Source organism: Photinus pyralis, unplaced genomic scaffold, assembly GCF_008802855.1.
Source record: "Photinus pyralis isolate 1611_PpyrPB1 unplaced genomic scaffold, Ppyr1.3 Ppyr1.4_LG3b, whole genome shotgun sequence".
Classification (NCBI taxonomy): domain Eukaryota; kingdom Metazoa; phylum Arthropoda; class Insecta; order Coleoptera; family Lampyridae; genus Photinus; species Photinus pyralis.
Window position 1 is genome coordinate 23,762,794 of NW_022170510.1, and position 22,728 is coordinate 23,785,521.

General features: G+C 35.8%; 4 long non-coding RNA genes across 4 annotated transcripts; all 4 read left to right on the forward strand.

The window, feature by feature from the left end:
* Window positions 1-15,965: 15,965 nt before the first annotated feature.
* On the forward strand, window positions 15,966-16,485 carry LOC116167144. The gene is made up of 3 exons (XR_004144451.1): window positions 15,966-16,202; window positions 16,262-16,360; window positions 16,421-16,485. It is a non-coding gene; the product is annotated as an uncharacterized LOC116167144 (long non-coding RNA).
* Window positions 16,486-16,488: 3 nt separating this feature from the next.
* Window positions 16,489-16,830, forward strand: LOC116167145. Its single transcript, XR_004144452.1, has 3 exons — window positions 16,489-16,515; window positions 16,574-16,722; window positions 16,787-16,830. It is a non-coding gene; the product is annotated as an uncharacterized LOC116167145 (long non-coding RNA).
* A 112-nt stretch (window positions 16,831-16,942) lies between these two features.
* Window positions 16,943-17,630, forward strand: LOC116167146. The gene is made up of 3 exons (XR_004144453.1): window positions 16,943-17,146; window positions 17,198-17,458; window positions 17,516-17,630. It is a non-coding gene; the product is annotated as an uncharacterized LOC116167146 (long non-coding RNA).
* A 669-nt stretch (window positions 17,631-18,299) lies between these two features.
* Window positions 18,300-18,847, forward strand: LOC116167383. The gene is made up of 3 exons (XR_004144516.1): window positions 18,300-18,330; window positions 18,388-18,482; window positions 18,542-18,847. It is a non-coding gene; the product is annotated as an uncharacterized LOC116167383 (long non-coding RNA).
* The last annotated feature ends 3,881 nt before the right edge of the window (window positions 18,848-22,728 follow it).

The window sequence follows — 22,728 nt, forward strand, 5'->3', positions numbered from 1 at the left end:
ACACAAAAGAGAAATTTTATTAAGCAGTAACTGCAAACTTGTAGTAATCACAAGTGCTCCTCCTCCTTAAGGAGGAGGTCCTTGAACCACTTTCCGGCCGGCATGTTTCTAAAATTTTTTTTTTCAACACCAGGGCCCAGCTATATTCCAGTGGCGTATCAAACTTGCATTTTTTATCTGTGATAAATTGTCTACTACTACCGACCCAAAGCAGTTCCATAAATACTACCGCTGGGTTCTCAGGACCCAATTGTTTAATTAATTTGAAATAACCAAAATTTGAAATAGTATTTTACTCATAAACTTAATTCATACTTTCTGACAAACAAACAACTATATAAAAATTAAAATTATTTTTCAAACACTTTGGGCACATATTTTTACAACATTGATTGCAAATTGCAAGATTCGCATCCTACAGCTGTTTTTCTGGGTTTGCTTGAGGGGTATATAGCACACCTCTTTCTCTTGAAAGTGGGAATAGAAGGTTCTTTCTGAATTGGTATCACCTCTCCTAATATTTCCGCTGTCATAGCCAAGATCTGGGCCGGCGGACCACCACCAGTACGTTATCTAATGCCACCGTTCTGTAAGCCCTTACTGTTCTAATGGGTAATGGCAAGGAGCCTTAGTACCTTAATGATTAACGCCCCCGCATATCCCACACTTCGCATGCGTATAATAGCAACGATTTAATTGCACTACACAGGAGTTTTCTTTTTAATGGTGTTGTCCCCCCGTTCTTGGGCATAATTCTCGTCAGAGTTGAGTAATTTTTGAGAGCCCGTCACCGGACAGTTAGTGTTTTTAAGACAGGCCATAGGATTTTACATGGTAATTTTTCAACCCCCTGTTAACGTTTGTCTTCAGGAAAATATTCAATCCAGTTTTGTAGTGAAGTTGTGGGAGCTGATAAAGTATTGAAACAATTTAATATCCACAAGTAAGGAAAACCTGTAGCAAAAAGAATTTTTCTAATTCCGTTTGCGTCAATTTTAAATTGTACTATTAGGCCGTAATGTCATTTGTAATTTTGACCTGACATTTGTAACGATTCAACAAAAAAGCTATTTTCATTCCAAATGTCGCTTTATAACCATTTAGGTATCACAAAATGAAATAAATAGCTACTCCGTCCAGTTAGGAGGGCCATATTCGCTTTTTTGGGGACTAGTTGTAGTTTTTTGTTATTCATTCACTTGTTGATAGTTTCTATTGCTCATTGGAGGTTTCTCACTGTGTTTTCAGGTTTCTTATCCTCCACTACGATGGTTATCATCGGCGAAATTTATAACCGTTAACCCCGGTGGTACCCATTGTATGGGATTGTCCATAAGGTTGGACCGAGGATGACTTTATGGGTTCCTCTCTCCGGTTTGGGTGCCTCCACCATATCCGTCCAGTGACGTAAGTCTTTGTGATGTTTAGGAGATATGTAGGTGCGCCATGGTATTAAAGGCATTTCTGTCATCGAGCGATGTCATCAGACACACTATCCTGGTCCCGCGCGTTCCACCGTTCGCTTTATTCCTTATATAGTGCAGGATCTTTATCGTGTCTACCATTGACCTCCTTTTGGCGGATACCGGTTGCCAATTGCCGCCTCCAGCCTGATTTTAATTATTTTTTCAAAGATTTTTCCAGGAGCTCACGTATGGGGAACAGCTGGTCAATAATACATCGCTGTCTCATCATTCCACCCTAATGAGTACCCTTGTTGAATTTACTCGTACTATCACTATCACTATCCTATACCACATACTACAACGTCCTTTTCAAGTCGCAGAATCCGTTATACAGTGTTGGTCTGCAGGTTTTCTATCTCCCTTTCTAGTCTTCCCCTGTCTCGCTTGTTGGTATTCCAACCCAGTTTTTTGTTTGTGTGTGTTTTCTTCCCTTCACCTTCGTTAGTGAGCTGAGAATACACATAACGATGGTGGCTCAAGCTCTCCTGCTCGAGTACCGCTCATCATTTCACTTGGTCACGGAGTTCCATCGAGGGCAGAGTAGGTGGGAGCGTTGTTTCTTGCGTGAAAATGTAGTTGTCTCCCCCTATTTGCTATGCCCAGGTTGTGCGGGGCTGACGACTAAAGTAGATAATCGCCCCTCTTGGAAGTTTTGGCCGCGCCCACACCGGGGAGCGTATTGGCATTCTGTACTATTATCCAGAGCAGCTGTGATCTGATCCGCAGCATACTATATAGCTTTACGTTAAGCGTAATATCAACGTAGATTATACAGGGTGTTACATACAAGTACGTAAAAAAATTATGTGGCAGAGGGGCTCAAAACAAGCATTTTCCCAAATAAACCGAAGGTACAACGTGTTTCGTTTGGGAGTCACTCCAAAGAAGTGTGAAATTTAAATTTCTTCTTTAATTTTTTTCTCAGCAACCATAAAAGTTAGAAAGACTGGTGGCGCGTCTTTGAATTGGTTCTGTGATATGCCCTTTCCCATTTTGCATAAAAATGTTCAAAATTCCTACCAATTCCTAATTTAAATGTTTTAAATGAATGCACCAAAGGATAGAAGATTTAAATATTTTTGACATTGCCTTCATATATGGTAGCATGATCGATGCATTTAAGACTTACTTTGCTCGTAAGATGCTTCCTGTTCATCCACGAAAACAAGTTTTCATATTCTTTATAACAGGCTTTACAGGATTTTGATTTTGCACCTACCAACTTTTCTACTTTTGCAACAAGCCACTGAATGGACGGGAGTATTCTCGTTTTTCAACTGAAGCCATTTTATGGAATTTTATAAGGAAACGTCAAGTGACATTTGCACGGCATTCATGGAATTGCGAATAAACATTCCAGTAAATTATACATGTATAATGTATTTGAGTATAACGTCAATATGTCAATATGTTTAAAGGCACTGCACTAGGCGTGGTGCTATTAAATTCGTTGCGCGTGCTTTAAAGTCTTGATTACATACTTGTCTCTTAATATAATATTATTAGCTTTATAAGTATCAACATTAATTTTTAAATTGGTGGTAATTTTATTTAATTAAGCTTACTTCATTGAAATACGTAACGGGCGATAAAAAATGAGTTGCTGTTGAGTTACCTTTGGAAGTTCAAGTACGATTTCCCATGTAAACAAAAATTGGGTGACACGACAGTAACTCATTTTTGATCGGATAGTATATATTAACCATCCTTGTAGATGTTCTCTATTTAGTTGTTAGTTATTGAACATCATTGAAAAGAGTACTCCTAGCGCACTACTTTAGGAAGACTAGACTTTCCAGTTTTGATTCATTCGCACTAATTCAACATATACATTTTTTGGTTGTGCATATATCGCTTCAGAAATAGTTTGTCCTATAATTGAATTTTTCTGTGGGGCATTATAATACCCTCTTTATTAAATATTGCATCATTGATCAAAGTATTGAAACCAGTGTCAGTAAGCAAATTAAGCAATTTATGGATGGCAGTCAACAATACAAACCTCGTATAAATAAATATTTCACTTTAACAAATGGTTTTGGCTTTTGGCTTTTTGTTCGAGATATAATTAATGGACGTTGTTTGAAGAATACATTTTTGTTTATTGTTCGTACATTCTTTCATCACAAAAAAAACAAACGCGTATTTATAGAATTGATTGAATAGAATGTAAGTACACTTGTCTGTATAACTTATGTAAGTTGCCATATGTTAACGAGTTTCAAATTGATAAATATAATATCCTGTAGAGTTTCCTAATTACTTCTCTTTGTCATTCAACAGCTTGTCTAAACCGAGACGAGACCAACGTAGATACGGCAACGGCAGTGTAACTGTCTAGTACGGAACACCATTTATCAATTTTGTACATTTTTCAAACTGTCGACCTCCTGCTACTGAACACTACTTTTGTGCTCCAAAGAAAACCACATACGATGAAATTTGATACCGTTTATCTTCTATTCATATTTTCTTTAACTTGACTATACTGTGCAATGTTTTCACGTTTTAAGAACCTGGTTTGTAAATGTTCCCCCGCTATAATAAACTACTCATTTTATCGTGAATGTTTTATTGTAAGAAATTCAAGTTTCAATAAATAATTCACTTAGGCATTTTAAAATGAGAATAATGCAATAATTTAAAAGTAAAAACGTTCTTGCCCATAAATCTATCAGTATCGCATACTTGAAAAGACAACCACCTACTTTTTACCATAAAAATTTGCTATTGAATAAAATATTCCAACATAAAGAATACCGATTTATAAGAATGCTTTCGGAAAATGTCCAGCAATTCCCGATGTCTTTTCTACCTGATAAATGGCGGCTACTGGTTTTAACTTTTAAAACGGGTCGGTCGTAAGTTATACCAGAACAGTAGCAGAAGGTGACATATAAAATAAATATGAGGTAGACTAAAAAAAATTGTAGAAGCTTTATTCTGCAATGAAATATAGTTATTTCGTTACAGTATTAAAGCACCTAGTACATGTTGTTTTAAGGTATGCCATAAATTGCTTCATGTAGTGGTGTTTTCGAAATGTAGGTATTCGAACAATTTAATCGCCTGTATCCACTTAACCAAATTTTTATGAAAATTGCCCTTCGTAGTCAAAAAAACTTCTGTTTTCATTTACTTTATGACTGAATGGTTTTCTCGTGTGCTATAATAACTATTAAACTTTTCATCTAAGAACGTGATTCCAGATACTAATGGTGTTGGGTGAGACAAATTAGTGACTGTTTCATTCTAACACAAACTGGAGTACTAGAAATACTGATTGGCAGAAATACGAACGTACTTGCAGTATCTATCTATTTTAAAAGCAAAATATAAACGAAAAATATAACTAGCTTGTGGAAGGCATTGAATATGCGGCCGCCTGTTCACTTCCAATCACTAAGTCTTTTAAAAGAGCTAAATTCACCCCCACTCTGGTGGGTTAGCTACAAAAAATACGATTATAATGACGTCCCCCACAATGAGACCAATTAAACCAAGTTTATTGTGGAAAATATCGACAGTTTTAGTTATAATTTCGCCACTCTTATGTACTTTTTAATTAACCATCTTCTGCGACGCTAAAAGTTAGAACAAAAGGACTCAAAACCGTTCCCATATAAGTTAATTAAGTATAAAAAAGGAAGACCCAGACACTACATGTTTCGAGTTGACGTCATCTTCAGGTGTTCTACAAGATGGAGGTAGTTAATACGCCATGAATCCGATGTAGTTGTTCTTTAACACGTAATGATGAATTCGTTCGATCAGCACCTCCGTATTCAAAGAAAGTCTATATTTATATTTGCAATTCTACGCTTAAGGAATTTTAAACTTCCTCTTTAGTTTATTACATAATTAATTCTTTTTCCGAACTGCCGGTGCTGTTCAAAACTATCGTTCAGAAACTAACGAACTACGAGTATTACACCGAAAATCTAAATTCTCTTTTTAACTGAAATCTTGCATTCTATCCTCACTCGTTGAGAGATTCAATCTGTCTGTTTTTCCAACGCCTAAAGAGTCCCTTCTTTAATGACTTTCTCACACCCAAAAATGGTGAATTATCTTCAAAATAGCGATGTCGAAATTTTTTATTGGTTAGTGTCTTTAGTACTGCCAATTCCGAACGAGGTTTGGTCATGCTAAGAAATGTAACAATACATTCCTATTAGAAATTAGAATTAGAATTTATGTAAATGTTATTCAATTTATGTTAATGTTTTGTATTGACCAAAAGTAATATCCAGATAAATTTTGATCATTCTTTTAAATATGTGGAAATCGAATTGTTTTGTGTGTGTACTGACTCGTTGTTTATAAACTAACATTTTCGCCGTGAATGACGCAATCATGGGGGTGGCAAATAACTGTAAAGTTACTTTCCACTGTAGGCTTGAATTCCTTGGACGACGAGTAAGTTACCTATCTTGGGGGCGAGAATCTAAGCGCAATATATGAGTTGCGATTCACTGATTTTCACATATCCTGTAGTTAGTTTGATTTGACCTACAAGGCCATGCAATTTTCCATCAACAGAAGGGTTTTATTGCACCAAAAATGGATCACCTGTAGTACAGCTACATACCTTGTTTTGCAACTTACTTTAACCTGTTTTTATATTATGTTTTGTGTATGTGATTTATATTTATCATGCTTTATTATCAATCTGTTTCAGCAAATTATCTTGACAACAGTCTCACTATTTCTCATTCGAGATTATTGACTATTGAAATAACTGTTTTATTTTGTGTTCCTTCCCCACTGTATTTCAGGTCATACCGTTGCAGGTACCGTTGTCTATAAATAATTAACGCCTTAGATGTTTAATTTTGATTTCAAATTTAAGTAGGATTATATTGGCTTTTTAGATGGAATAGACATTGGAGTGGCCATTTTTAAACGTTACCGGATTGACTTTACTTCCGTGTGATTGTAGTGTGAAGTGGGGGTATAAGTAGTACGTGCACTACAAAACTAAGATTTTCTTAGTATCTTTACCATTTTGACATTATAACTATCACCGTTCCTTTAATTAAAAGAATTAATACAAAAAGTAAAAAAACGCGCGCGCTTGGATTCGAACCCGCTTCATCGATCGCTGCAATCGGGAAGCGGCGGCCTTGCCAACTGAGTTATCGAATCGCCCTATTTTTCATCGCTTATTCTGCTATAAATGAGACAAACCAATACGTGTATAATTTTTTTCACTACTAGCGTCTGATGACATGATTATTGACCTTTTTTCCACTTGTAAAGTAGGTTTTCTCGGCATTTGTTCAAAGTGGTTAATAATGTGGACTAGTAGTCAATAATGAGAACTGTCACGCGGTCACTTTTAGAAAACACAACCAAAATTTCGCTCAATAAACGCTTACACAAGTTCTCTAAAATGAATAATTGCCACCATCCGCCATTTCCAGAGAAATTACATACCTAAAATTATCACATTTTGAAAAAATTCGAACGAAATTACTGTTTTTGTAACAACACAATAAACAAACAATTCTGTCCAACCGTTCACTTTCTTATCAATATAATATGTTAATTTAGAGGATTTCAAGTGCTAGTAGTGAAAAAAATAGTATATATACCACGGTAGAGAAGTCTATTATTGCCTTCGCACCTTACACCCCTCGGCGCAAGCGCCTCGAGATGTAATCTTGGTGCTCAGGCAATAATACTGTACTTCTCTACCTTGATATATAATGTACTATTATTTACTCCGAAACTATTAAAATACGCTTTAAATGTGTATATTATAAAACCAACCATTTACAGATGAACAAATTTATTCAACATAAAACAATCAAATAGCTGAAAGAAAAAAAGGCACTCAGGGCCAGAATAACACATAAAACGCAACAAGCGATCGATAGAACAATTAATCAACGAAATCCTAATTAGCTTAAAATTTGAATAATCCAAAATCTCCTGTCCTAACTGTGACTTGCAATAAATTATACACAAACACAAAACGCCAGGTTATATTGCTTCCAAACTTCACTTCTCGGCTTCAATTACAGTACAGAATCTCGATTTAGACGACACTGACTTCGTTGTTATTGCAATTATAGTCTTGGCTCTCTGATGGTGGACAAAACTCCTTTTAACGGGTAAATGTGAAACTTTTTCGTAAAACACACTTCTGCTTAACTCGACTCATAAAATTCAAATCTCCGTGAAAAGTAACCCGCACTTGAGCCTAACTTGACCAGACTTTCCTCTACAAAACTTTACAACTGGCCGAACTCATTATCTTACAGAAAGCGTCGATACATGCGAAACTGATGTTTTGCAACAAATATCGTCCACCAAACAAAAATCCACGATTAACGTCTTCCTTTTCTATTTAAAATAAACTTTTTCAAGAGCAATAAACTTAATCTTTTAACACGTAATTTCTGTACAATTAAATAAAGAAAATAAACAAAGCGACCTTTAATCAAAATCAACAACATTAAACTATCCCGTACAAAATAAAATTGACCTCGAATTCAACTAATATGTTCAAATCTGGTATTCAATCTCAAATGACGATCAACTTTTAACGTTAAAAATAATTAAAATTAAACATATAGGGTGACCCCACCATTACTGTACGTGCTGAAATCAAATAAAACGCCCACATGGCGTAGTTTACAAAACAATCTGTATTATACTTGAAGCATCGTGAGATGAATTTACTCCTGTGCAAATGCAAAACGATAAGAAGTAGTTCAAAAATAAAAACAGTTGGAGACCTCCCGTTACACATAATTTGAGTAACAGGAGAACTTGTCGAGTATCATTTAGGTTCGAATAGCAATAGCAATAACAGTTGGAAAAACTATTATTCCCATACTATACACGATACACCTTGTTACATCCAAGTATTCTGGTTGAAACCCAGGTATGATATTGTTAGCAACTGTAAACTTAATTTGACCATGCTTCCTTCTCTCCCCTTGCAACGAGGTGCGTGGCTTTTGTCATACTTTTTTGCATGTTGTAAATTTGAAAGACAAAGATCATGAATAGCCCTTTAACTTTAAAGTAGGCGTTAAACTCGTTACTTCTCTTTACTCCTCGCTTTACTCTCCTAATTCTGTTGTTACCTTCTAGCACCCATAGGCCATAGGTGTGAAAAGCATGTCGTAAATAATGTAAACTTCAGTTATTCTAAATTCAACACATGCTGCATGGATATATGGGATCCAAGCACTAAGCAGACTGCAAAAAAACCATAATGTGTTAAGTAAATAAATAGTGTCGAAAACCACAAACTCAAGATGCACACGTTTTAAATGCAATGAGTCGTCATCATTATTCTACTCCAGAAACGATTGATCTTGGAAGTTCACGGTAGAGAATCTGCGAAATATTACGAAGTTGAAAATATATTGAATATGATTATAAATATTATGGCTTATCTTTAGATATAAACTAATTAGCTAGGCATGGATACTAAGCAATTATTTCTCCGGTTAAAATTCTTCTTATAGTTTTGGAATGTATACCTACTCTTAGATATACTGTACGTCAATAAGAATGTTATCTTTAGATACCAAAATTAGTGACAATCCTGCGTGTTTATTTTTATCATACCTTGATTATGTTAATAACACAATTTTTTTTCAAATTCAGGTTCAATTAATTGAAGCGCGCCGTTAATGAAGATACTTCACAGGAAAATTAATCAAACAAAATTTATTCGCATTACCAATATTACCATATACGACGTTAGACTCGATGTTGTGTTAGCGTTTTATCTCGTTTGATATTGGTTAGGGATATGTTAAGTAAAGAATTTCAAAATAATTACGCCGAACAACAACCTACTGAACATGTCTGTCTATCAATGCCGTTTATAACGAGCCGGCAGTTATTTTGATCTTGATATAGCTACGTTCAAAGAATGCGAACAGAATATCAAATTGTTACCTTCTAGTATCAAAAAAATTAATGGCGATCATAATTAATTGCATGGCACATGTTAGGGATTTCGTCAATAAAATAGTACAGAAGAATTAATATCGATTATAATAGCAGCGACGGATTGAGAAGATTCTATCTTCATTAAATAATGGAGCACAAATCCAGTTTAGAAGTGTAACCTAACCACAAGTGGACGTTTCATGCAAGACGATTTAACGTTGGGGTTAAAAATTTACGTGACATATCCCACATAACTTGCTAGTTATTACATAACACATACAATACATATTTCTCCAATTGCATTTTGAGTTGACCATATGAAAGCAGTCTTTTTTTTACCTACAATTGCTGAAGTAATCTTCGCCAAATCTTTTGTGTTGCATTGTGGGTAGGATACCCATTACATCAATTGAAAATTGACCAATTACTAAAAAATGTTTTGTTTCGGTAGTTATTTGTAATAGGTTGTCTATATATTGTGATCTTCACTAACAAGTTGGACATTATTATTTGCACGTAAAGTAAAAATTAAAAAAATCATTTTTTCGTGTAGTTAATAGAAAAGTGACGCATTGTTAAATCAAAAATCGTGAAGAAAAGTGAGACTTTTCTTGTTAGTAACACTTTTCTTCACGATTTCAGTTAGCAACACTTTTTCATTCATTTTGTTTATTATTGTAAATCATAAATGAACAATTTGTTGAGTTATTAAATATTACACCAGAAGATGAGGAAAGCGACCGCAACGTTTATAAAATATAAATTCATCCTCCGATGTAACTCGTTTTTTCTTTGATTTTGTGTCGTGTAATGTCATGACCAAAATATTTCCGCAATCTTCTACATCATCCACTTTTAGTAACCGTAATTCTTCTGCCCGACAGGGTCCGTGCAGGGCAATTACCAACACGACCTTTATAAACAGAAACTTGTCATCAGAAGACTTTTCTGAAAACTCCTTTACGTTATCCATCGATAAAACTATTTTTTTGCCACATAACCGTCATTTTGACGTTTCAGGTAAGCAAGTAATTTTTTATAAACAGAAATATCCACATTTTCATATATTTGTAGAGTAGGTACTTCTCAGCATCGAGTATTGTGAGACCATAGTGTACAAGCTTTAAGTTTCTTTGCTTAAGAATATTTAAAAATCAGTACTAATAAATTTTATAAATACGAGTAATACAAACCTTTCCAACAAAGTACGCAATTAGAATATCTTCATTTGCTCCTCGCACATTTTTTATATTCCTCCAGTCACAGAACTGTAGGTATCATTTCTCGTACTTTACTTTGGACTTTTTAGGTAATAAACTTGACTCTGCTTCTAATATCAATTGTAAAATTTCTTCATTATTCCCGTTTGATTGACTCATTTTAAATGAGCGTTGTTCACAAATTATTTACTTGTTCGTATGTTTTGTTACCATATCAACAAATGCTCAACATACTTTGATATTATAATAAATCATTCTTCGATATCAAAACAAAACGTTACAATTAGAGTTATTTTTGTAAACTACACGAAAAAATAGCATGATCTACACGTAAGAAAAGTGAATTTTTATGCTCGTACAAATTTGATCCACTCGTGAGCTGCGCTCACTCGTGAATTCAAACATTTTCACTCACTAGAAAACTAACACTTTTCTAAATTTGTAGATCAATGTACTATTAATTGGTTTTTGGTAATGACCCCCGCAGTACTTAGGAGCAGAGGCCGAGAAGCTATTATACATAAATGGGAATGGAAAATGAATAAAAGCTCAAAATTTTGTACGTACGCGGGAACATATAATAGTTATTTATGTATTAAGGGCATAATAGTGATGTTTATATTCTCGAGGGCGACAAGTTAAAAAGCTCGAGGGCCTATGGCCCGAGAGCTTTTTAGTCGCCCGAGAGTATAAACATCAGTTTATGCCCGTGGTACATACAAAATTTTATGTTTTACAAATAGTTTTCTTCGTCAAAGTAAATATTCGTTTACAAAATAATTCATTGTGTTTGATTAAGTATGCGTGGTTCGAATTTGTTAATGTCATTGAAACCATCCAAACGTCAAACGTAATTTTAAATAATTCACTTCATCGTGAATGAGCAAGAAGTTCCAGAAACTATACGAAATAAGGCCAATCTTGTGATTTAGTATTGACAATTAATAATTGACGTTTCTAATTTTCAATGACCTGCAAGTATTTGTTAGTTTTGTCATTAAGTATGAATGAGTTACTATGGTGATACTTAATGCCCTAGGGCATAAAGTGGTACTTTATGCCCGCGTATCACAGATATAAAATGTGCTATGATAGGTTAGTAAGACATAAAATATAATACGCACAGAAACAGGCGATGTCAGGGAAACCTTCTCAGGGACAAAAACCCTGACATAGCCCACACAAATATACGAACTAAATTAACAAAGACAACAAAAGCAACAGAAAATCAGCAAAACATTTCAAATTGTATAACAATAAAGATCAGGAATTTCAAGATTATAGGAACGTTATATTTTTTCCAAAAATACCAATGTACCTACATCGTTCAAGCTGGGCGTTGAAAGTTTCAAGGGCGATAAACTTTCGCTTAACTTGTTCTCCGGTCTTCCTGTTTTCGTACTGGTAAAAATGGAACCATAGCCTTTTTATGGACGACGCGTTCCTTTCGGTTCTATGCGTGAATTTCACATTGAAGGCGCCGTTCACCAGGAATTTGTTTGACTTCAAATCTTGAGGTTGATATCTAAATAAACCGGAAAACATTAACCTGAATCATCAGTTACAAAAACATCATCGCAATCTGAATCATCTTCCAAATTAATTATTAGTGGGGCTACATCTTCTCGCTTAAACTTCACTTCTCTATGCCACCAATCTAAAATAATTTTGTTGGTATGCTTTACAGTGCTTTCCATATACCAGGTGTAACTGCCAATGGCTTGTTGCCAAATATAAAAACAATTTTCTCTGGCATAACCTTTCTCACCAATGTGTTGGTTATAATGTGGTTTGTAAATTCACCATATATTTTTGATGGGATTGAAAACGCAATGGTACCGTAGTACTGCATGTCCATTTTCGAATGCCATCTCATTAGCAGCATACCGTTTTCAAGGTTTGTTTCTGAAATAACAAATGTTTAGTCCCGAAACAAACCAAGCACCAGCAATTCCACTTTGAATCCATAATTTGGAAATTCAAAATTTTTGTGCTTTAGTCCAGGAAGAATTTGGTAGTTTTTCCAGTAAACTACTGTGATAACTAGCATTGTCCACAATAATCAGCGATGTTACGTATACCACATCTTATATTACTAAAGTAACCACTTACCTCTCACACCTGCGACTGGTAAAAGTGGACCACCATTATCTCTTTCTCGTTCAAAGTAACGAATAATGAAAACGGTAGCAAACAGTTGACAAATTTAACGTGTCGCAACTCGCAATGTAAACGCAAACTGAAAACAAAAAAAACCTTTTCACTAAAGGTTTTGGGCCGTTTTAGGCACAACTCTGCCTCAAGAACCTATATTTTGTGAAATCAGTTTAACATAAACTCGTAATTCTAACGTTTATTGTGTTTAAAAATGATTTTTTTTTAATTTTGTTAATACGCTGGCACAAACTAAGGAAAATCCTACTTCATTAGATTTATGGTTGGTAACTGTTGGTGCATGGCTAAATTTGTACGTATAGATAGTATAGCCTAGCTTTAATAAAATTAGCGTAGTATATGTGGAATAGTACCATAAAATTGTCACTATTTTCGCTATATTAATAATTGAGTTCGATTTCTATAAAATAAAACATAACATACCTCATTGACATCTAAAATTTTCAGTTAAGCCCTCCAGTAAACATTAAATCTGGTCTCTATAGCGTTTTTTCTAGTTTCTAAGTTTTGTCCTTGGTTAGGTTTTCCTGGTGGAACAATAAAGTTTATTATCATTATTATTTTTTTCAGTGCGTTAGATTCAAACATTTTATTAACGAACACATTCAGTTACAATATATTCACCTGATAGCGATACTAATTAAGTAGCTTTCATTTCACTAGATGCTTGTGTTCTTCTTTAAGAGCAATCTTATGGTTTTTATTAGTACTTCGATTCTTTTACCGCATATATGCTTTCTTTCCTGCTTTTTTTGTTCCGTTCTTCGTTCGGATATACTGAAAGTTTCAAAGATTTCAATTACTTTTTCCGCTTTTAATTCAATGCTAATAATTCAATGCCGATTTAATTGCAAAATCTTTAAGTATTATATTATTATTATTGTCGGTGTATCTTGTGAGAACTCAGGTCTAGCCTGGTTAACTAATCGCACGGATTAAAATCAAGTAACGATTAGTGTCTGTGTCTGTGTCTGGTGAAGTTATGTAGGGTCCTAAAAAAAATAAAATAAATATAATAAAAATAAAAATTCACACACTCACATTGGAAATCTAGAGATAGTATGTAATTCATACTTACCAACATAGCTATTAATGGCCACAATAGTCAACGCTATCAGAAAAGATTATTATTATTGTCTGTGTTTCTTGTGAGAACTCAGGTCTAGCCTGGTTAACTAATCGCACGGATTAAAATCAAGTAACGATTAGTGTCTGTGTCTGTGTCTGGTGAAGTTATGTAGGGTTCTAAAGAAAAATAAAAAAATAAAAAATAAAATAAATATTCGCACACTCACATTGGAAATCTAGGGATAGTATATGTAATTCATACTTACCAACATAGCTATTAATGGCCACAATAGTCAACGCTATCAGGAAAGAAGAAAACAAAACAGTAATATCATTATAATAATTCCTGTACTTTTATTAAATAGAGTTTATTGTGTAAGTGTTTCTTTGGCTTTGCTTTTGGGTTGTATACGAGTGGGTGTTTTTTTTTTTTTTTTTTTTTTTTTTTTTTGTCAGGTGGGGAAATGCATTATGCACACTCCGGATGGAAAAGTCCGGAGTAGTGTGGGACTCTCACCCACTAAAACCCCACCTGAGGCTTCGGCTTCTAGGGCCATTCGCCTTTATACATACTTTTACACAGAAAAAGATGACTATATAAGTACAATGGGACAGAAACGGATCTAGTTACATTTATTAACATACAAAACCAACAATTTAAAAATATCACAGATCATTTGCTATACCAATTCTTTGGATGAAGGCAAGAGTATTTTTACATTGCTCTTTGTTTTTAAAGTTATTTTCCCATGCAGGGTCGATATTAAAGAGCACACGTACATCTGTGTACTGCGGACAGACAGAAATAATATGATGTGGTGTTAAAATAACACCACATTGTTCGCATAGTGGCCGTTCTTCGCCCGCCAACAAATATCCATGAGTGAGGGCAGTATGCCCCAGCCGGAGTCTGTACAGCCTGATCAAGTTCAAACGCCCAACGTCGATATAAAATAGCGGATCCAGACTCTGTTTGATCCTCTTCAAAGCCGTATCAGTCTCCGACCACTGTTCACTCCACCGCTCATAAATTTTCGTCTTCACAAGTTCACGTCGTGCAATAGGTGACATATTCGTGAAGTCAACGTTATCCAGTTGGAGGTAGTTTAATACCTCTCTAGCTCTAACACCTAACGATCTACATCTATTTAGCCGAGCAATTGTAGTTGCATCAGTAAGTGATATAAAATTTGGATGTTTATCATCTATCCTTACTTTTATATAATAGTTTGCAACAATCTGTTTCCGGCGTAGAGCTAGAGGGGGAATATTTGCCTCGACGTGGAGCGATGTTACCGGACTTGTTGGATATGCTCCCAAAGAGTAGCGAATGGCCAGGTTCTGAATCTTGTCAAGTTTCTCAAGCAAAGTATTACTGCCACATGTAGAGTACGCTGCACATCCATAATCCATCCTTGACAGGATGAGGGCCTTATAAATATCTAGGAGGGTCTTAGGGTGAGCTCCCCACCTATGATGAGCTAGAACTCGCATAATGTTCAGCGATTTTCTACATGTAGCCGCAACATTCTCCAAATGCTTTGACCATCGTAATTCCCTATCAAAGGTAAGTCCGAGGAACTTGACTTCTTGGACAACACTGATTATACGATTGTTCATAAACAAAACGGGGTCATAGTGGGGCTTACGGAGTCGACAAAAGTGAACAACCTTTGTCTTCTCCTCCGACAGCACGTACCCGACAGCATTGGCGTTATGACAAATGATGTTAATTGCCGTTTGTAGGTTTCGAGTTATTGTGCCAACCTTCTTACCAGAACAACAAACCATTAAATCGTCTACGTATAAGCATTTATCAATTGACTCCTCAACACCTTTGGCTATTTCATTTATGGCGATGCCGAACAGGGAACAACTGAGTGTTGACCCCTGCGGCACACCATTTTCTAAAACATACTCTTTGGAGTTGATATCGCCGATTCTTACACAGAACTTCCTATCCTCTAAAAAGGATTTTATAAATTTAGGTAAATTCCCTCGAAGATTGTTTTTATACATATTTTGCAATATTCCATATCTCCAAGTCATGTCATAAGCACCTTTTATATCGAAGAAGACCGCAACCAGATGTTCACCACTGTCAAATGCTCAGAATTCTGTCTGTCAGTTTGACCAGATGGTCTACCGTTGACCGTCCTTTCCGAAAACCAGTTTGGTAAGGCACGTATACGTTATTGCTTTCGAGAAATGTTTGTAGCCGCACATTAACCATTTTTTCTAGCAGTTTTCCCAAGCAAGATGTCAAACTAATTGGGCGATAACTTTGTGCCTGCAACGGATCTTTTCCTGGTTTCGGTATAGGAATTACGATGGCTTGCTTCCATTCTGAGGGGTAAGTAGAATCATTCCAGCAGTTGTTGAAAAATCTTAAGATGGTATTTTTCATTTCAGAACTACAGTGGCGAAGCATCTGGTTATGGATAGCGTCTTCTCCCGGTGAACATGACTTGGTGTTACGGATTGCTGCCTCCAATTCTTCTACAGTAAAAGGTACGTTGCAGTTCTGTATATCATCTGTGTTAAAGTCAATTAATACTGCTTCTTTTTCAGGTTTGGTATCTAGAAAGGTGTTGGAATAGTTTGACGAGCTACTGACTTTATAGAACTGATCTGCAACTATGTTAGTTATGTCTTGCAGTTTATTGGTAATTATTCCATCGGAATTGCGCAAAAACACCGGATAACTGCAGCTGTTTTTTCCAGATATAGCTCCGACTTTCTTCCAGACATCATTACTGGTAGTCTCTGGTGTCATGGTTGTTACATAATGTTGCCATGAAATTCTTTGGGCTTCTAGTATTCCCCTACGACACTGAGATCTTCGTTTTTTGAACTCTACAAGATTCTCCAACGTAGGATTTCGACGAAATTTATTTAGAGCTTTTTTCTTTAATGCTATTTTTTCTTTGATTTCAGGTGACCACCACGGGACCATCTTTCGCCTATTGCCAGGTTTAGATCTAGGTATGCTGGCGTCAGCAGCGTTTATGATGGAAGAGGTAATGGTTTTAACATTTAGATTGTCTTGATTAGGAGGGACGAGGACTTGTGTGAAGAGTTCCCAATTTGCTACTTGGATTTTATATTTAGCTATCGTTTTTATTGGAAGATTGTGACCCCTGACTGTGATAATAATGGGAAAATGGTCACTATGATGTAGATCATCTTCCACCTCCCATTTCAGGCTAGTATGTATACCTGGTGAACATACTGATACATCGATGGAGTCAAATGTGCCTGATCCTGCATTGAAAAATGTAGCGGAGCCATCATTTAGTAAGCTTAAGTTACTATTTTCAATCAGGTCCAACAATTCTTTCCCTCTAGCATCATTTGATCTGGAGCCCCAAACGGTGTTGTGGGAATTAAAATCCCCAACAAGAATAAATGGTGGTGGAAGCTGCCCAATAATTTTTCGAATTTCTTCGACATCATAATTTGTATTGGGAGTGTAAATATTACAAAGTGTACACGATCTACTAATTTCAAGTTTAACGGCTACAGCCTGGTAAGTTGTATGTAATTTAACTTGTTTATAAGGTGTTCCTTTGTGAATGAGAAATGCTACTCCTCCACAGGCTCTTGCAGGTGAGTAGAAATCCTTTCTAATTAAACTGAAATTTTTAACATTGTACTTTGTTCCAGGTTTTAAATGTGTTTCCTGAATGGCAACACACAATGGTGTGTGCCTTTGTATAAGTAGTTTTAGTTCATTTAAGTTGTTGGATAGTCCTCTACAATTCCATTGTATAATTTTTGTACCCCTTTCGAAGATTTTTGTATAAAAAGACAATCACGGTGAAATAAAATAACATAATTAAATAACAAATAACAATGTATATGGGACTATTACAAATAAAATGAACAGGTAACTAGAATATCACAGATTGTATCACAAATTAATTGGTACAAGACCCTCTTGGCCCCGAATTGCGGGGTTTCCTGGGTTTGCCTTTCGGCCACCCTTTCCTCTTCCTCTGTTGCTTTGCCTCAGTAACTTTATCATCATCTACAGATGTGACACTCGATTATTATTATTATTATTATTATTTTTTTTTTTTTTTTTTTTTTTTTGAGGGCATTAACTGCTATGGTCATATTACCCCAATTAGGGCGCCCCCAAATCTCTCACTACACTTTAGATCTGTCTGTATATACCTATTTCTCTTAGAAAACTTAGGGTTCTTTTTGCATTTATCGTTGCACAGAAGTTTTCGACATATTCTCGATTTAAACTATGCAGCGCCCTTTCGTTGTTATACATGGGGCATTCCTGAATTATGTGCCTAATGGTTACAGCAGTCCCACATCGTTCGCACTGTCGGGCAATCTCACCCTTAAGAATGTGTTGGTGCGTTATCTGCGCATGCCCTATTCGCAGTCGGTGCATTTTTACATTTTCTTCCCTATTGGCCTGGTCTAACACAGAGTTTCCGTACATCTGGTTTTATTCGGGTCAGGTGAGTGTTACTTTCAGCCCATTTTTGTTGCCACATTAACCGGTTTTTCTTTTTCAGGTATTCTCCTAAGTCCAACGGATGTATAAGGTTAACATCAATGTGATTACTTAACGCAGCCTGGCATGCAGCATGGTCTGCTTGATCGTTTCCAGGTATACCAATATGACTTGGTACCCATATAATAATAATTATAGCCTCTTTTCCATTTAAGAACTTGAGAATGGACTGGCATCTTTTCGTCATCGCATCAACAGGATATATTTCAGAGATCCCATTCACTGCTTCCATACAATCTGTGACGATGATAAAATTTTTTCTATCGCCGATGGAGCAATATAACAACGCCTGCCACAGCGCATATTGTTCGGCAAAGCGAATTGAGGACCACGAACATAAACTCCATTCATAGGACTCTTCTCCAATCACCATCGCACTTCCAACACCACTCTCCGTTCTAGACCCGTCAGTATAGATGATTTCATACGAAGGATATTCATTACATATATCTTGGAATTTCTGTATGTAAGTGTTACTTTTATTTATTATTTATTATCGGTGTTTCTTGTGAGAACTCAGGTCTAGCCTGGTTAACTAATCGCACGGATTAAAATCAAGTAACGATTAGTGTCTGTGTCTGGTGAAGTTATGTAGGGTCATTAAAAAAAAAAAAAAAAATCACACACGTACATTGGACATCTAGGGATAATGTAATTCGTACTTACCAACATACCTATTGATGGGCACAATAGCCAACGCTATCAGGTAAGAGGAAAACAAAACAAAAAAATCATTATAATAATTCCTGTAATTTTATTAAATGGAGTTTATTGTGTAAGTGTTTCTTTGGCTTTGCGTTTAGGTTGAATACGAGTGGGTTGTGATAACGTGGTGTGCTTCTGTGAAGAAGGAGTTTTGTGTTTTTTAATTGTATTTATGGTGTTTCTTTGTTCCTGAGGTCGTATTTGTGAGGTTGCTTGAGTTTTTGGTGGAGATATTGCAGTATTTTGTGAGCCTGTGTTAAGGTTTTTGCGTTTCGGTTGTATACGAGTGGGTTGTTTCTGAGAAGAAGGAGTATTGTGTTTTTTAACTGTGCTAGAGCGTGTAACTTTATCGGATGGACCTGTCTTTGTAGTACATGTTGCGTTACTTGTGTTTATGGTGTTTCTTTGTTCTTGAGGTTGTATTTGTGAGGTTGCTTGGGTTATTGATGGAGATATTACAGTATTTTGTGAGCTAGTAGTGCTGTATAGGTTTCTGCGTTTGGGTTGAATACGAGTGAGTGGGTTGTGATAACGTGGTGTGCTTCGGTGAAGAAGGAGTTATGTGTTTTTTAATTGTGCTAGGGCGTGTAACTTTATTGGGTGGACCTGTCTTTGTAGTGCATGTTGCGTTACTTGTATTTATGACGTTTCTTTGTTCTTGAGGTTGTATTTGTGAAGTTGCTTGGGTTTTAGGTGGAGATATTTTAGTATGTTGTGAGCCTGTAGTTCTGTTAAGGTTTTTGTGTTTCGGTTGAATACGAGTGGGTTGTGAAAATGTGGTGTGTTTCTGTGAAGAAGGAGTTTTGTGTTTTTTAAATGTGCTAGGGCGTGTAACTTTATTGGATGGACCTGTCTTTGTAGTGCAAGTTGCGTTACTTGTATTTATGGTGTTTCTTTGTTCTTGAAGTTGTATTTCTGTTGTTGCATGGGTTATTGGTGGAGACATTACAGTATTTTGTGAGCCTGTGTTAAGGTTGTTGCGTTTGGGTTGAGTACGAGTGGGTTGTGTTTGTGATAACGTGTGGTGTGTTTCTGAGAAGAAAGAGTATTGTGTTTTTCAGATGTGCTAGGTCGTGTGGGTGAGGGCGTCTTTGTAGTGCGTGTTGCGTTACTTGTATTTATTGCGTTTGTTTGTTCAGGAAGTTGTGTTTGTGTGGTTGGTTGAGTTAAGGTTGGAAATATTACAGTATGTTGTGTGTCATGTTGTGAGTCTAAAGTGCTGTTTAGGCTTTTGCGTTTGGGTTGAATACTAATGGGTGGTGATAATGTGGTTTGCTTCAGAGGTGAATCTCTGATTGTAGTATATGTTTATCATTTGTTGTGCTTGTTTGTTCGGTAAGTTGTATTTGTGTGTTTGTTTGGGTTAGAGGTGGAGATATTACAGTATGTTGTGTACCGTGTTGTGAGGGAGTGCTATTGTTTACATGTATACGTTGTGGATCATTTCTGTATGTAGTATCTTGTGTTATGTTTAGAAATTTACGAACAATATGGCATGTGTTGATAATGACTGCTTTTTGTAAATGTTTGTATGTGTTTTTGTCTAAACCTAATAGTTGTAAATTGTGGTGTTTTGTCTTTGGTATAACTCCAGTAGCACTAAGAATAATGGGAACTATAACAGTAGATTTCATTCTCCATTGCGTCTTAAGCTCGATAGCTATATCGGTGTATTTGCGGTGTTTTTCTGCATGTGTTTTAGTTAAGTTGTTAGTGTTGGGGATGGCAATGTCTATAATACAAATGGATTTTTGTGTTTTATCTATAAGTGTAATGTCTGGTCTATTATTGTGGATAGTTTTATCTGTGAGTAGTGTCCTGTCCCAATATAATTTGTGTGTGTTGTTTTCGAGTATGATCTGTGGCGTGTATTTGTAGTATGGTGTCGTATCTGTTATGAGATTGTGTTTAAGTGCTAATTTTTGATGTATGATTTTAGCTACCTGATCGTGTCGATGTTTGTATTCAGTTTGTGCAAGTCGTGTGCATGCCGATATTATATGTTGGATTGTTTCTGATGTTTGTGAACAGAGTCGACAAGAATCATTTGTCACTGTTTTATCTTTATGTATGTGTTTTTTATAGTTGCGTGTGTTAATGACCTGGTCTTGTATTGCTAACATGAAACCCTCAGTCTCCGGGAAGACATCACATTCAGACAACCAACTGTGCGTTGCTATAGAGTCAACACAATCCTGGCCAACCTCTTGTGGAAATCGTCCATGTAAAGGCTTTTGGTTCCATGTCTGTATGTTATTTGTGATGTATGTAAGTTTGGATGTGGGTGGGAGTACATTAGTTTCGTGTAGGTTAAGTGGTGTGTAAGATTTGTCTGCATATGTTACTGTTTTGTGTAAGACTGAAGTATCTGATTTGTTATAAAAGTATTGTCGTAAATTGTGTATTTGTGTTTGGTGTAATAGTTTTATATCTGTAAGTCCTCTCCTCCTTCCGAACGAGGAAGGTAAAGTCGTATACTGGAGGAGTGAGGGTGATGTATATGGTGTTTTGTTAATAGTGTTCGTGTGTTTCTCTGTATTTGTTCTAAATCTGTATTTGTCCAACGTATAATCCCGAAAGAGTATGTAAGCACTGGTATGGCATAAGTGTTAATAGCTTTGATTGTATTTCTACCGTGTAATTTTGTTTTAAGTATACTGCGTACTCTTTGTAGGTATTGTGTGATAAGTGTTTGTTTTATACTCGTATGTTTAATATGTGTATTTTGCTGAAAACCAAGATACTTATAAGTTTCATTCTCGTCCATGGAATTTATTAAATTACGCTGTTCTAGCTCATAATCTAAAAGTTGTCTTTTACCAGCTGTGATGTGTTGTGTTTTACATTTATCAATTCCAAAGTCCATTTGTATGTCACGTGAGAATGTTTCGGTAATGTGTAGAAGGTGATTAAGTTTTATGCTTGTGGAAGAGTATAATTTAAGATCGTCCATGTAAAACAGGTGTGTAATGTTGTGATGTATTTCGTGGTTGTGTTTAATATTGTACCCAAAGTTAGTAGTGTTTAACAAATGTGAAAGTGGGTTAAGAGCAAGACAAAACCAGAGCGGACTTAAAGAATCGCCTTGAAAAATTCCTCTTTTAATTTGTATTGGGTCAGTAATAAGTTTTGTGTCGTTTAGTGTAAGTGTTAACGTAGTGTTCCAACATGACATTATGTAATTGAGGAATTGTGTAATATTGTTGCTGACTTTGTATATTGAGAGTACTTGTTGTAACCAAGAGTGTGGTACTGAATCGAATGCTTTTTTGTAATCAATGTATGCAGTGTGTATGTTTCGTTTGTTATGTCTGGATTGTTCAAGTATAACAGAGTCTATAATGAGTTGCTCTTTACAGCCTCTGGAATACTTGGTACACCCTTTTTGTTCTTCGTATAGAATGTTGTTATCAGTACAGTGTTGGTATATTTTGTTTGTAATGCATGATGTAAGGATTTTGTATATTGTAGGAAGGCATGTAATTGGTCTATATTTAGATGGGTCTTGTGTATTGTTGTCTTTTGGGAGCATGTAAGTGATACCTTGTGTAAAGAATGCAGGAGTGCGATCTGGTGAATTAAGAAGTTCAGTAAATTGTTGCGCAAGGTAAGAGTGAGTGTAGGTAAAATATTTCCA